The sequence below is a fragment of the Pongo abelii genome, chromosome 5 (genome assembly GCF_028885655.2).
Source record: "Pongo abelii isolate AG06213 chromosome 5, NHGRI_mPonAbe1-v2.0_pri, whole genome shotgun sequence".
NCBI lineage: Eukaryota > Metazoa > Chordata > Mammalia > Primates > Hominidae > Pongo > Pongo abelii.
The window spans coordinates 116394646-116410954 of NC_071990.2; the positions used below are offsets into that span (position 1 = coordinate 116394646).

A 16309-nucleotide genomic window follows, 5' to 3' on the forward strand; every position below is an offset into this window, starting at 1 on the left:
TTGGTACCAGATGATGCTGGCCCCATAAAATGAGTTAGGGAGGAGTCCCTTTTTTTCTATTGTTTGGAATAGTTTCAGAAGGAAAGGTACCAGCTCCTCTTTTTACCTCTGGTAGAATTCAACTGTGAATCCATCTGGACCTGGGCTCTTTTTGGTTGGTATGCTATTAATTACTGCCTCAACTTTGGAACTTGTTATTGGTCTATTCAGGGATTTGACTTCTTCCTGGTTTAGTTTTGGGAGGGTGTATGTGTCCAGGAATTTATCAATTTCTTCTAGATTTTCTAGTTTATTGGCATGGAGGTGTTTATAGTATTCTCTGATGGTAGTTTGTATTTCTGTGGGATCAGTGGTGATATCCCCTTTATTATGTTTTATTGTGTCTATTTGATTCTTCTCTCTTTTCTTCTTTATTAGTCTGTCTAGCAGTCTATGTATTTTGTTGATCTTTTCAAAAAAGCAGCTCCTGGATTCATTAATTTTTTGAAGGATTTTTCATGTCTTTAGCTCCTTCAGTTCTGCTCTGATATTAGTTACTTCTTGTCTTCTGCTAGCTTTTGAATTTGTTTGCTCTTGCTTCTTTAGTTCTTTTAATTGCGATGTTATGGTGTCGATTTTAGATCTTTCGTGCTTTCTCCTGTGGGCATTTAGTGCTATAAATTTCCCTCTAAACACTGCTTTAGCTGTGTCCCAGAGATTCTGTACGTTTTGCCTTTCTTCTCATTCGTTTCAAAAGAAATGATTTTTTTCCTGCCTTAATTTTGTTATTTACCCAGTAGTCATTCAGGAACAGGTTGTTCAGTTTCCATGTAGTTGAGCAGTTTTGAGGGAGTTTCTTCATCCTGAGTCTTAATTTGATTGCACTGTGGTCTGAGAGACTGCTTGTTATGATTTCCATTCTTTTGCATTTGCTGAGGAGTGCTTTACTTCCAATTATATGTTCAATTTTAGAATAAGTGTGATGTGGTGCTGAGAAGAATGTATATTCTGTTGATTTGTGGTGGAGAGTTCTGTAGATGTCTATTAGGTCCACTTGGTCCAGAGCTGAATTCAAGTCCTGAATATCCTGGTTAATTTTCTATCTGGTTGATCTGTCTAATATTGACAGTGGGGGTGTTAAAGTCTCCCATTATTATTGTGTGGGAGTCTAAGTCTCTTTGTAGGTCTCTAAGAACTTGCTTTATGAATCTGGGTGCTCCTGTATTGGATGCATATATATTTGGGATAGTTAACTCTTCTTGGTGCATTCATCCCTTTACCATTATGTAATGCCCTTCTTTGTCTTTTTTATCTTTGTTGGTTTAAAGTCTGTTTCATCAGAGACTAGGATGGCAACCCTTGCTTTTTTTTTTTTATTTCTTTCCATTTAGTAAATATTCCTCCATCCCTTTATTTTGAGCCTATGTGTCTTTGCATGTCCGATGGTTCTCCTGATTACAGCACACCAATGAGTCTTGACTCTTTATCCAATTTGCCAGTCTGTGTCTTTTAATTGTGGCATTTAGCCCATTTACATTTAAGGCTCATGTTTTTATGTGTAAATTTGATCCTGTCATTAGGGCGCTAGCTGGTTATTTGGCCTGTTAGTTGATGCAGTTTCTTCATAGTGTCAATGGTCTTTACAATTTGTTATGTTTTTGCAGTGCTGGTACCGGTTTTTCCTTTCCATATTTAGTGCTGCCTTCGGAGCTCTTGTAAGCCAGGCCTGGTGGTAACAAAATCTCTCAGCATTTGCTAGTCTGTAAAGGATTTTATTTCTGCTTTGTTTATGAAACTTAGTTTGGTTTGATTTGAAATTCTGGGTTGAAAATTCTTTTAAGAATGTTGAATATTGGCCCCCATTCTCTTCTGGCTTGTAGAGTTTCTGCAGAGAGATCCACTGTTAGTCTGATTGGCTTCCTTTTGTGGGTAACCCAACCTTTCTCTCTGGCTGCTCTTAGCATTTTTTTCATTTGTTTCAACCATGGTGAATCTGACCATTATGTGTCTTGGGGTTACTCCTCTAGAGGACCATCTTTGTGCTGTTCTCTGTATTTCCTGAATTTGAATGTTGGCTTGTCTTGCTAGGTTGGGAAAGTTCTCCTGGATAGTATCCTGAAGAGTGTTTTCCAACTTGGTTCCATTCTCCCCGTCACTTTCAGGTTCACCAATCAAGCATAGGTTTGGTCTTTTCACATAGTCCCATATTTTTTGGAGGCTTTATTTGTTCCTTTTCATTCTTTTTTCTCTAATCTTGTCTTCAAGGTTTATTTCATTAAGTTGATTTTCAATGTCTGATATCTTTTCTTCCGCTTGATCGATTCTGCTATTGATACTTGTGTATGCTTCACGACATTCTCGTGCTGTGTTTTTCAGCTCCATTAGTCATTTATGTTCTTCTCTAAACTGGTTATTCAAGTCAGCAATTCCTCTAACCTTTTTCCAAGGTTCTTAGATTCCTCGAATTGGGTTAGAACATGCTCCTTTAGCTCAGAGGAGTTTGTTATTACCCACCTTCTGAAGTCTACTTCAGTCAATCCATCAAACTCATTCTCTGTCCAGTTTTGTTCCCTTGCTGATGAGGAGTTGTGATCCATTGGAGGAGAAGAGGCATTCTGGCTTTGGAATTTTCAGCCTTTTTGTACTGGTTTTTCCTCATCTTTGTGGCTTCATCTACCTTTGGTCTTCAGTGTTGGTGACCTTCGGTTGGGGTTTTCTTGTGTACGTCATTTTTGTTGATGTTGATGCTATTCCTTTCTGTTTGTTTTCCTTCTAACAGGCCCCTCTGCTGCCGGTCTGCTGGAGTTTGCTGGAGGTCCTCTCCAGACCCTGTTTGCCTGGGTATCACCAGCGGAGGCTACAGAACAGCAAAGATTGCACCCTTTTCCTTCCTGTGGAAGCTTCATCCCAGAGGGGCACACCCCAGATGCCAGCCAGAGCTCTCCTGTATGAGGTGTCTGTCGACCCCTACCGGAAGGTATTTCCCAGTCAGGAGGTACGGGGCTCAGGGACCCACTTGAGGAGGCAGCCTGTCCATTAGCAGAGCTCTAGCTCTGTGCTGGGAGATCCACTGCTCTCTTCAGAGCCAATAGGCAGGAATGTTTACTGAAACTGTGCCCACAGCTGCCCCTTACCCAAGGTGCTCTTAGGGAGATGGGAGTTTTATCTATAAGCCCCTGACTGGGACTGCTGTTTTTCTTTCAGAGATGTCCTGCCCAGAGACTAGGAATCTAGAGATGCAGTCTGGCTATGTGTTGCTTAATTTAACCATTCATGGTGGTAGTAGCAATTAGGAACAAGTAGTGTTCATTATAGATAATGTAAGAACAACTTTCACCTTTTTATAGTGCTTTTAGTAGGACCTGAACCTCCCAAATACAGATTTAACTCTCAATCATATTTTGAGAGGTAGAAAAAAAAATAGTGTTGCCTCTCATTGTATTGCCAAAAGAGAAAAAAATTCTCTTTTGATTCCAACATCGTATCTAACACCATGTTGAAAGATGCATTTTTTTTTGTGCACTAACTAGCATCTATTTATTTTTCAAGTACAGTCATTTGATAGTTTTTTTTATAGTTTTGCAAACTTTTAAAACCTTAATACATGTTAGTGTTCAGATTTATATTTTGTATGTAATAGAATGTGGCATAAACTATAATTCTCTATGTAAGTTTCTATAGTGGCCCTTTTTAGTCTTTGTAAGAAATACAGATTTCAATAATTTTATAGCTGTAGGTCATCTGCAAGAGTCTGTTGTAATAATTTGGATTTATGAGACTTTTCTGTTTTATACAAAATATATGAAATATGTTGATTGTTCAGTAATTATTTCTGAGTGAATATTGTGGGCAATATGCTGTACCAGGAACTGTGAATAAAGCAGTAAAAATGACTGAAAAGCCCTTTACCTGATGGAGCTCACCTACATATGAAGGCGAGCAACATCAAACAATGGATTCCAAACATGCCATTACAACTGTGAGAGGTGCTATGAAGAGGTAGAGCTTCCTAATCTTCAAAGTGCATTTGAATCATCTGGAGATGTTATTAAAATGCAAACTCTTATTCAATAAATGTGGGCAGAGGCCTGAGGTTCTATGTTCCCAGCAAACTTTGCAGCGATGCCAGCACTGCAGGCTGTTCTACAGCTCACACCTGTACTAACAAGGAGCCAGCATTGGGCAGAATGTACAGCAGGAAACCTGGCTGAATTTAGGAGGATAAGGATAGCTTTTCTGAGAAGTAATGCACACATTGTCCAGACTTGAAGGAGAAATAGGAGTCAATTGATAATTGAGGAGGAATAGAGAATATTTTGTGTAGGAAGAATAGCTAGTGTGAAGGCCCAGGCAGAAAGAAATCCTGTCACACACATGAACATGCAAGGCCAGCATGGTTCCAACACAAAGTCCAGGAGAGAGAGCGAGGGTTGAGGCCAAGGTATTGGCAGGGATCAAATCACTAAGGGGTTAAGGAAGGGATGTTTGGAAGCATAGTGGAGAGAGTCTAAAATGTAAGGGATTGGAAAAGGTTTGAGCAAATGGATTCTCGAGGTTGCAGGCAATAGGTTTTGCAGAGGAGAGGAATGCAGTTGAGAGCCAGGGCTCCAGGAATATTCTTCGGGGCACTCTTAGGGGTTTGTAGTCAGAGAGGGTCCTGAGAAGTTAAAAGAATGCCTCTAGGGATCCCCAAAGGATGACATTTAAAGTAAGAGGAGAGAAAGGACAGAGGACAGATAGAACTCAAAATGTCTTGATGAAGTCACATTAGACAGCAGAGGGGGAACCCAGACTTAGAACGATCATCTAAGCTTTAAGTCTAGCACCACTGTTGTGTAATAAAGAATGTGAGAAAGCTTGCTGAGTGGCCAGGAATAATGGCTTTGAAACCTGTCTGCAGGAGTCAGGACCCGCCTTAGCATCCTCCTAGCCCTGTGAATATGAGCAATATTCTTCACTGCTCAGTTGGTAAATGTCCTCATCTCTAAAAAGAGTTAATTTAAGTGTCAATGTCCTAGGGTGGTTGTGAGGATTAAATGCAACAACACATATCAAGAGATTCTTGGTATATGTTAGTCAATAAATGTTGGTCATTATTATTTGTATTCTTATATAAATCATGTATTTATTTGTTGATGTTAGTTTTCTGAGGAGATTGAAGTTTGTTATATGCAACAAATTATCTAATTTAAAGATACTGTCATTAAAAGAAATATATTTAATATGGAAATAACACAATTAGAATTATGCGGTTTCCTACTCCAAAGTTCTTGCACAGGTGTCCCTATCATTTGTGCATATGACTATCACTTTTTAACTAGCTTTGTACTTTGTTCTTTTAGTACTGTAATGATATTTTTTGAACATAGCCACCAAAAGCAACTCATGTAGGCGACTGTATCTATACATTATTTCATTTTTTGATGGTTTTTAAGTAAGTTGTATTAGAGACAGCAATTTGCACAAATATATGAAACTGGGTGTTTTTAGAGACTTAAAATTAAGACTACCTTTTCTAGTCTTTCATTTTGTAGGGTGTGGTCAAGAGATGAAAGATCTGGCAAATGAGATACACATAAACATGTTATATGGTAGCCTACAAGAAATCTCACTTATGTTTTGGGGCTCTTCTCCCTTTTTCATCTTCTCACTTACCGGAGCGTGGATGTGACGCCTGAACTGACATATCATATAGGAGAATAAGATGGGAGTCAGGCTGATGATGGAGAAGAACAAGATATAAAATACCTGCATCTCTGAACACATGCTACTATGCCAGTCCAGAATAACCTTCACCTTGGTTCCGTCATGTGAGTGAGGAATAAACTTTTATCTCATCTAAGCCAGGCATTTTGACATTTCAAAAATGTTTGTTACCAAAATTAATCCTAACTACTCTACTATCATAAATAATAAAATTAAAAGAATATATATATAACATATATATAAAAGCTTTCTTTTTTAACTTTTTAAAATTATACTTTAAGTTCTGGGGTACATGTGCAGAACGTGCAGTTTTGTTACATAGGTATACACATGCCATGGTGGTTTGCTGCACCCGTCAACCCGTCACCTACATTAGGTATTTCTCCCAATGCTATCCTTCCCCTAGACCCCCACCCCCCGACAGGCCCCAGTGTGTGATGTTCCCCTCCCTGTGTCCATGTGTTTTCATTGTTCAACTCCCACTTATGAGTGAGAACATGTAGTGTTTGGTTTTCTATTCTTGTGTTAGTTTGCTGAGAATGATGGTTTCCAGCTTCATCCATGTCCTTGCAAAGGACATGCATTCCTTTTTATAGCTGCATAGTATTCCATGGTGTATATGTGCCATGTTTTTTTTTCTTTATCCAGTCTATCATTGATGGATATTTGAGTTGGTTCCAAGTCTTTGCTATTGTGAATAGTGCTGCAATAAACATATATGTGCATGTGTCTTTACAGTAGAATGATTTATAATCCTTTGGGTATATAACCAGTAATGGGATTGCTGGGTCAAATGGTATTTCTAGTTCTACATCCTTGAGGAATCGCCACACTGTCTTCCATAATGGTTGAACTAATTTACACTCCCACCAACAGTGTAAAAGTGTTCCTATTTCTCTGCATCCTCTCCAGCATCTGTTGTTTCCTGACTTTTTAATGGTCGTCATCTAACTGGCATGAGATGGTATCTCCTTGTGGTTTCGATCTGCATTTCTCTAATGACTATATATAAATTTCTTTCATATATATTTATATAAGAAAGTTATATATATGAAGTTACTTGTATATATAACTTGTATGTATATATAACTTCATATATATAGTTATATATAAACTGTATACTTAACTATATATAATTATATAGTTAATATATAGCTCTATATAAGTATATAGTTATATATTTACACATTTTAAAAATTTTGTTCAAGCTTTTTCAAAATATCAAAGTAATTTAGGCCACAAAATAGTTAAATATGTTTGTATGAGCCTAAGATCTTCCATATATATATATATGTATATATATACTATATAGTTTACATATAACTACATACTTATATATAGTTTATATATAACTATATACTTATATAGATATATAAATAAATTATAGTTCTATATGTATAGTAAGTATAACTTATGGAAGTATTTATACTTACTATATAAACTATATAGTTGTATGTATTTATACATAAAGTATATATATACACTAAGTGTATATTATACCATATAACTATATATACTATACTATATACAGCTATATAGTTTATATACAGTAGGTATATATACTTACTATATATCATAATCATATATATCACCATTACTAAATTACTAATTTAGTATATATATTTATATATATACTGCATATATATATTTATATATATATACTGCATATATATATTTATATATATATACTGCATATATAGTATATATACCTAATGTGTATATAGTAAGTATAATTATATACTTCCATATGTAAGTATATAGTTATATATATAAACTATATAGTGTGTGTGTATATATGTATATGGAAGATCTTAGTCTCATACAACAAATTTAACTATTTTAGGGTCAAAATTTCTTTGATATTTTGAAAAAGCTCCAACAAAGTTTTTAAAAATGTATAAATGTGTATAAGTTCATAGCAGTGCAGGTATATATCAAATTATAGGAAATCAGTAATGGTTTAACAACTGTGAAGGTCAAACACATAATCCATGAAATGCAAATTTATGATTTATTTTATTAATCATAACAAATTTTGTTTCATGGAGAAAAAAACTATTTAAATGTGTTCAAAGCAGAAGCAAGAGGGGGAAAGATCCTATAAGATTATGAGTATCTTGGACAATAAGTAAAAAATTAAAAAAGAAAAATTTAAGAAAAAAACAACCAAGCCCAAAACAAGAAGAAATAAATAAACCTAAATCCAAGAAGTATATGAACTGAGTTGTCAATAGCAATAATTCCTAAAGAATACCTCTAATGAAATAACTCAGGATCTGATGTCTCATGGTTCAAACTACTAAAAGAATAGTTGAATCTGATGGGCCCATTCCAGTCTATTACTCGGTTCATCTTTGATCAAATCTCCAGCCCTGATCTAATTTCTATGGCCAAATATATCTAAATTATTTGACACTATCAACATTGCCAGTCCTCTGATAAGAAAGACATTCTCTTCAAAGGAGTCTGAGGAAGTAAGTAGCTATTAACTTTCTTAATATACTAATACATTAGTAATTTAGTAATTGTGATATATATGACTGTTTTTAACCTGTGCTAGAAATTATTTAGCAACGAGCACTCATTCTCAATCTCTTCTACGTCAATAATTTTTAAGGATTTGTATTAAATCATTTTTGCTTAAAATACTTAGAGAAGTTTTCTTTACCCTGACAGATACATTATTCTGATGCTGGAGATAGCTAGCAGAACTCAAAATATTAAGTAAAGAGAGTTATAGCCACCCAATGATTTGATACTAGTATTTTGGCATTTGAGCCACTATGGTGATGTAAGTTTTATGAAAATGAAAGTATGAAATTCTATGTTTAAAAACTGCTATATCCTTAGTATGTAGATATATATAATGTACTTTTTTTAATCAATAAGCTATTTACCTATAAACACACTGTATAAAACATGCAATAGTGCATGTTGGGCAGTAGGCTACTAGGGATAAAACTCTTGTACAAAGACCATATTTTAAGCAACAAATAGATACAGCAAAACAATGCTAATGTAAGTCCTCTAGAAAAAAACAATGTGCTTTTCTTTTAAAGGGTGAAGTTAAATTATTTTGGTCTTTTCATGTTCTATCAGCAAATTATATCCCACATGTGTGTACATAAAACAACAGCGTATACACACACACACACACACACACACACCCCAACTCTGATAAAATCCAGTTTTCTTTTACAAAATTAAACAAAATAGTTTTATTTTAAACTTCTTTTATTAAAAAAACTGTTAGTTTAAAATTATAGTCTATGATTTATAACTGTTCATTTTATAAAATATGGTTTGTGACTGATTCTATGCTTTAAAATCAAAACGGGAAATCCCAGAATTAAGTTTTACAATTTAGAGTTTGAAGAGAACTCAGAGACACTAATAGCTCAACTTCCCCATCCAAGGCAGGAATAACCTTCAAAATGTCTTTGCCAGTACACAACTGATTATTGTTCAAGGCAATAGTTTCCAAAATTGAACATTTCCATTAGCTGTAAAACCCTTTTTGATTGTGAAATTAAAAGTATCACACAGAAATGTCCACTTACTGATAATAGTTCAGAACTTGAGTATGAACTGAAGTCAATCTCTTCTTTGCTCCATGTGAAAGCCTTCTGAATTTTTGAAGATGTGCTTCATCTTTTTCCTTTAGTTCCACGTCTTTACAGTTCTAATATACCCTACCAAGTCTTCAACGACCTAATCTATGACATTAGATCCCTTCCATCTCTTCTGTCTAAAAAGACAAGGTATTTTTGACCAAGACAACCATACCACAAATGCTTTAGACTCTGTGTCTTTTTGAATCTTGGAGATTGTCAGCATAACTTAACAAGTTCATTAATTGATTGTTTCTTGATAGTAGAGATCATTCCTATATTACTCTTCATCATAAGATTCATAGGAATCTACCATTCCTATATTAATCTTCACACATAGAACAGGGCATTAGTGTCTGGCACAAATAATAATAGAACGAATTTTTATAATTTATATTGTCAGTAAGTTTGCTAAGGCTGAGAACTACTTAAAGTTAAGGCATATATCTTAAATGTATCATTTCCTAGAATATTTTGTTAACTCTTTAAATATATTACTGAGCTGATCATGAAGCATAATTGAAGCAAAAAAATTCAAAAAATATACCTCCATAATTACTAATAATGGGTCAAAATGTAATCTTATCTATTAGTTCTCTTATAATTGAAAGCCACAGTGAGACTTCAGATAATACATACAACTTTTTCTATATAAACTAACTTTTCTGTGAACAAAAACAACAAGATAATGATGACAGAACATCTCCAGTCACTGCTGCTTTGTCATTATACCAACAGAGACAATCGTTCAGTCCCACCAGTTATTATGCTGGACTATCTCTGGAATGTCAATGAATACTTTATTATTCTCTTCTTTAGAGAGGATAAGTTCAAGTTCCAATTGAAGAATCATTGACAAATCCCTAAATTAAAAACAAAAATATTCAACATTTGCTTTGTCTTAGGAAACAGGTGAAAGTCCTTTACAAATTTCCATGTTGATTAGTGGTTCTTAACATTTATTTTCAATTCTATACCTCCAAGGGTGTATTAACAGTGGTCCTCTACAAAGGAAATTCTCAAAAGGCAAAGAAAAAAGGAGCAAACTATTACATGCGGTTTGAAAAAAGTCTCTCGAAGAGATTCTAACAAATAACTTTTAACACCTCCCACTGAGCCAAAGCCCCAGAGAATTGCTGGATTTCAAATTGAATAGCATTCTGTTTCCACATTAAACATTATAACCATAAAAAAGTCAAAGCCAAATCATGAGTGACCTCCCATTCACAATTGCTACAAAGAAAATAAAATACCTAAGAATACAACTTACAAGGGATGTGAAGGATCTCTTCAAGAAGAACTACAAACCACTGATCAAGGAAATCAGAGAGGACACAAACAAATGGAAAAACATTCTATGCTCATGGATAGGAAGAATCAATATCGTGAAAATGGCCATACTGCCCAAAGTAATTTATAGAATCAATGCTATCCCCATTGAGATACATTGACTTTCTTCACAGAATTAGGAAAAACTACTTTAAATTTCATATGGAACCAAAAAAGAGCCCACATAGACAGGACAATCCAAAGCAAAAAGAATAAAGCTGGAGACATCATGCTACCTGACTTTAAATGATAATACAAGGCTACATTAACCAAAACAGCATAGTACTGGTACCAAAAACATATATAGACCAATGGAACTGAACAGAGGCCTCAGAAATAACACCAAACATCTATAACCATCTGATATTTGACAAACCTGACACAAATAAGCAATGGTGAAAGGATTCCCTATTTAATAAATGGTATTGGGAAAACTGGCCATCCATATGCGGAAAACTGGCCAGCCATATGCAGAAAACTGAAACTGGACCCCTTCCTTACACCTTATACAAAAATTAACTCAAGATGGATTAAAGACTTAAATGTAAGACTGGCCAGGCATGGTGGCTCACGCCTGTAATTCCAGCACTTTGGGAGGCTGAAGTGGGCAGATCATGAGGTCAGGAGATTGAGACCATTGATTGGCTATCACAGCAAAACCCTGTCTCTACTAAAAATACAAAAAAAAAAAAAAAAAGTTAGCCAAGCGTGGTGGCGGGTGCCTGTAGTCCCAGCTACTCAGGAGACTGAGGTAGGAAAATGGCATGAATCCAGGAGGCGGAGTGAGCCACCGCACTCCAGCCTGGGCGACAGAGCGAGACTCTGTCTCAAAAAAATAAAAAGACCAAAAACCATAAAAACCTAGAAGAAAACCTAAGCAATACCATTCAGGACATAGGCATGGGCAAAGACTTTATGACTAAAACAACAAAAGCCAAAATTGGCAAAGGGGATCTAATTAAACTAAAGAGCTTCTGCACAGCCAAAGAAACTATCATCAGTGTGAACAGGAAACCTACAGAATGGGAAAAAATTTTTGCAATCTATCCATCTGACAAAGGGCTAATATCCAGAACCTACAAGGAACTTAAAAAAACTTTCAAGAAAGAAACAAAGAACCACATCAAAAAGTGGGTAAAGGATGTGAACAGGCACTTCTCAAAAGAAGACATTTATGTGGCCAACAAACATATGAAAAAAAGCTCATCATCACTGGTCATTAGCAAAATGCAGATATGCTCTATAATAACTGCTACAGGAAGTTATCCAGGCTGAAGGGAAAGAAATTCAAAGGAAAATTCAGATATTTTAGAAATGTAGAGTTAAACCAGCAGTTTTATATTTTCTGTCACATTTTATAAAATATATATGATGCAAGCAAAAAATGTATATTATTATGAGTTTATAACATATAAATATATTCTATAACAACTATAACATATAAAATGGAGCTAGATGTAACAAATGGACCTAATATTGCAAGATTTCTACATCATAAAAAAGTGATCCAGTGAAATAGTTAAGAATGTATATTGGGGTCCTTAGAGTAACAACTAAAAACGAATGTAAAGATAGAACTAAAAATAAAATAAGCCCTTAATTAATATAGGATATTCATATGATAATTCTGTCAACACTGTCCCTAATGATGCCTGAAGTAATGGAAAATAAGAATATCTGGCAATTAATTCACGAGTTTATAATTCAAAAGCAACTATCCTTGAGAAATTCTAAGCATTCAATGCTTCCCTATGAAGAGAGAATGTGAACAAGACTTAGAGTGATAATCTATCAGCTATAATTTTTTATGTTAACTGGCTACTTTAAGGTATTTCTTATTGCTTTAATACTTGAACATATCCAACATCTAAGATACAATAAAAAATAATTTGACATTTAAAAAACAGAAAAAATAAACAATGAAAATTAACTTCAAGGTGATCCAATGTTGCCCACTGTTACATATTGACACATTGTTACATAACTACAAAATGATTTATTGTAAAACTTTAAAAAATATATGCATAAAAAGGATTAGTTGTCAACAGGAAGTCAGTGTACCACAAATAGTTTAAAGTCGGATATACATCAGTGATCAATTTTTTAAAATGTTTGTTATAGAGAGCAGAAGAGTAGCTATGTGGTTGGGGTGGAGATGGGGTGACTGCAAAGTGGTATGGTAGATAAATATTAAAAGTAATAAAAATAATGTTTTATATCTTGATTGTGGAGGTGGTTACGTGAACAAATGCATTTGCCAATACTCATTGAACCTGCCACTTAAAAGAGGTGCAGTTTAATATGTAAACTGTACCCCAAAAAGTAAAAAATGTAGACCAAACTCATTAACTTGTTGTATTTCTGGGAAATCAAATAATCATAATCAATAGTTATTGGTCAACATGAAATTTGACTTAATAATTTCAGAAAAAATATTTTGAGGAGAAAATTATTTCCTCAAATTAGCTATTTAATTTTATAATACAGCAATCTTCTATGTAACAAGTTTGATCAGAGCACATTTTTCCCCCTTAAGAGGAGGAAAAGGTTATCAAGTAACACCTGGAGAAAATAATCGGAGGACAGAGATAAAATTCAAGTAGTATATTTCCTGTTAATGAACCACAAATTGGGTATAAAATACAGGCTTCCGGAAGATAATACAGGTAGATGAGAAAATGAAACAAAGTAATGATGCAGAAAGATTCTAAAGAGCTGCAGGTTCAGCTTTGCATCTTTACTATCAGCAAACAAAGGGCCAAGCAGATTATAATGGTTTCGTCTTTACTTTTCTATTTCTCTCAAGTTTAATGTGATAGCACGATTTTAAATTCTGAGTTAATTAGATACTTCAGTGTATTAACTTTCTCTCCCTTTTTTGGCAGTTAGTATCTATACTGTTAAATTCCTCTAGCATCTGTACTTTTATAAATAGTTCACTTAAACTTTAAAAATAAATAAGAGTAATAAATTACTTTGATAGAATTAGGCCCTGTAACTTGATTATATTCATTCATCTATTTATTTAAGTACTCACAAACTGTACTATGCAAATGTTACTCCCAGCTACTGAAGAGCATGAAAAGAAATGCAGGCATACTGCCTATTCCAAGGACTTCACATATAAAAAAGCAGAGCTGGAAAAAAATTCTGAGTAGCAAAACAAGGTAAAATGGAATTACTTACCAAGTAAATTACCTAGATGCCTATTCAAGATAATAATTGCTAAAAATGCCAATGAAATTTAAAAACTTCTTAGTTTACTACCACCCAAACAAAATGGAACTTGCTTCGATCTTTAAAGATAATATGACAAACACTGAAATACTTGAACTCTTTTGCAGTTTCTCTTTTCATTTTCTCAAGGACAATATAAAAATAGTCTTGGAACATATTTTTTCTCTAACTACTGATTAAGAGCTTAAACACAGCTTGATTTTATAACAATGTGTTTATTTTTTAAATTGTAAAGGGACATTTTTGAAAGAATATATTGCCCTCACAGCCAAAGAACCCAAACTATTTTATGTTTCTCTTCTGAAGCCACTTTTATGAAACATAAATGCAATATGTTATTGGAAAGAGAAATAAATTTGTATGCATGAATTCACACTTTCTTGTGAGCCTTTTCCATGGAAAATACTATACAAATGTACTCTGTGACTACCAGTATTATAAGGTAAATGCAAAATTATTTTTTGGCTATTATTATAATTAACGTATATGAGCTATGTAAAGGGAGGAGAAAATGAATTCAAAGTGAATCTGAATATTCTGGGTAATACACGGATTGCAAATGGATTAATACACTAGGAAAGAAGTAACACTGTAGATAAATTAAGAACAAAGTAGCTTTATAGGGATTTATAACCTTATTGCTAAATTTTCTTACTAGACCTCTGTTGGCAAAATGATTGCTCACTAGAAGTTTCACAATTCTACATATTTACATTTAGAATTATAGGACTGGTTAGAATAAAGAGTAGTTTACCCCATTGTCTCTAGACCCCATTGTCTCTGAGACAGGGTTTCACCATGTTGGCCAGGCCCATCTCGGACTTCTGGCCTCAAGTGATCTGACTGCCTCAGCTTCCCATAGTGCTGGGATTACAGATGGGAGCCAACACACCTGGCCGATCAGTTGACATTAAGTAAATGAATTACCTTTGATAAGGTGGGTGAACTTCATCCAATTAGATGGAAAACATTGAAAACAAAACTGAGGTTTCCAGGGAAGAAATATACCTGAAAACTGTAGCATCAACCCTGCCAAAATTTCAGCCTGCCTGCCTACCCTACAGATTTCAGACTGGCTAGTTCATTGTGTGAGTCAATTCCTTAAAATCTCTTGGTAGAAAGATGGATAAATAAATGGATAGATGATAGATAGGTGATAGATTAGATAGATATCCTATCTATCAGTTATATTTCTCTGCAGAAACCTGACTGATACAGCAGGACTGTATTTTTTATCCTTAAGGGATGGTAGTAGAAAAGAGAAGTACGGAGCAGAGAAGAAAGAGGAAAGACAAGAGAGAGAGAGGGAGAGAAGAGGGATGAATAGCATCAAGAACCTGAGCCAAGATTGCAGAAATAGCCATAATTTTCGAGAAATATCATGGCGAAAATTCAACTTTATTTATATTACTGCAAAGGAAGTATCTATATCCTGGAAGTATTTAATAAATACTGCTATAAAGATAACACTTTTGGTCAGTGAGGATCAGGGAATACCAGATTGCCAAAAAATAAAAACACCAGCACGGCACTGAGTTTGCATGAAAACCCTTAAGCTGAATTAGGCTCTGAGCCATAGACAACATGATAATTTCCATATCCATTTCATTTAGATTTTTCTTGCTAATCATTTCAAATCTGTTACTGATGGCTTCATCCCACTAATAATTTCTAGAAATCTTAGAAAGAGCTTTGAATTTCCTGAAATTATGAAGTGAAAGAGCAAATACTATCAAGATCTTAAAAAGCAGTGGGGCATGGTGGCTCATGCCTGTAATCTCAGCACTTTAGGAGGCTGAGGTGGGTGGATCACCTGATGTCAGGAGTTCAAGACCAGCCTGGCCAACATGGTGAAACCCTGTCTCTACTAAAAATACAAAAATTAGCCAGGTGTGGTGGCAGTCACCTATAAACCCAGCTACTCAGGAGGTTGACGCAGGAGAATCACTTGAACCCTGGAGGTGGAGATTTCAGTGAGCTGAAATCACCCCAGCCTGGGTGACAAGAACATATAAAACTCCATTTTATATGTGTGTGTGTGTGTGTGTGTGTGTATATATATATATATATTTAATTAAAAGGCATATGACCCCAGCTAACAACTGTGGTTACAAAGGTGACTATGATATAAGCATCAGTTATCTATTGCTTATGTAGTTATGTATGACGTTTATTTTTACATGGCAGCTTGTGGTGAGCTTCACAGGAATTTAAAATAATTGTATTTCATATTTTAAAAATATTTCCCCAAATGTATTTTTTCCAAAATTAACTTTCACGGTCCATTAATAAGTTTTCAAAAACAGAATTAAACTATTAATATAGTTGAAGAGAATAATTTTACCCTATGCTTTTTCTGTTTTAATCATGTACATTGACTTCTCGGTTATGATATGCAGTGTAATTTTGGTAAACTTAGACTTATTTGTTTATATTCTTTCTTTTCT

The 16309-nt window shown here is 34.6% G+C and overlaps 1 long non-coding RNA gene across 1 annotated transcript in view; it reads left to right on the top strand.

The window, feature by feature from the left end:
* The first annotated feature begins 441 nt into the window (after window positions 1–441).
* The window catches only part of LOC129060045 (uncharacterized), a 33758-nt gene continuing 17890 nt past the window's right edge, over window positions 442–16309 (top strand). Inside the window, exon 1 of the long non-coding RNA XR_010140325.1 lies at window positions 442–5789. This is a non-coding gene — a long non-coding RNA (uncharacterized LOC129060045). The remainder of the gene's footprint in view (window positions 5790–16309) is intronic.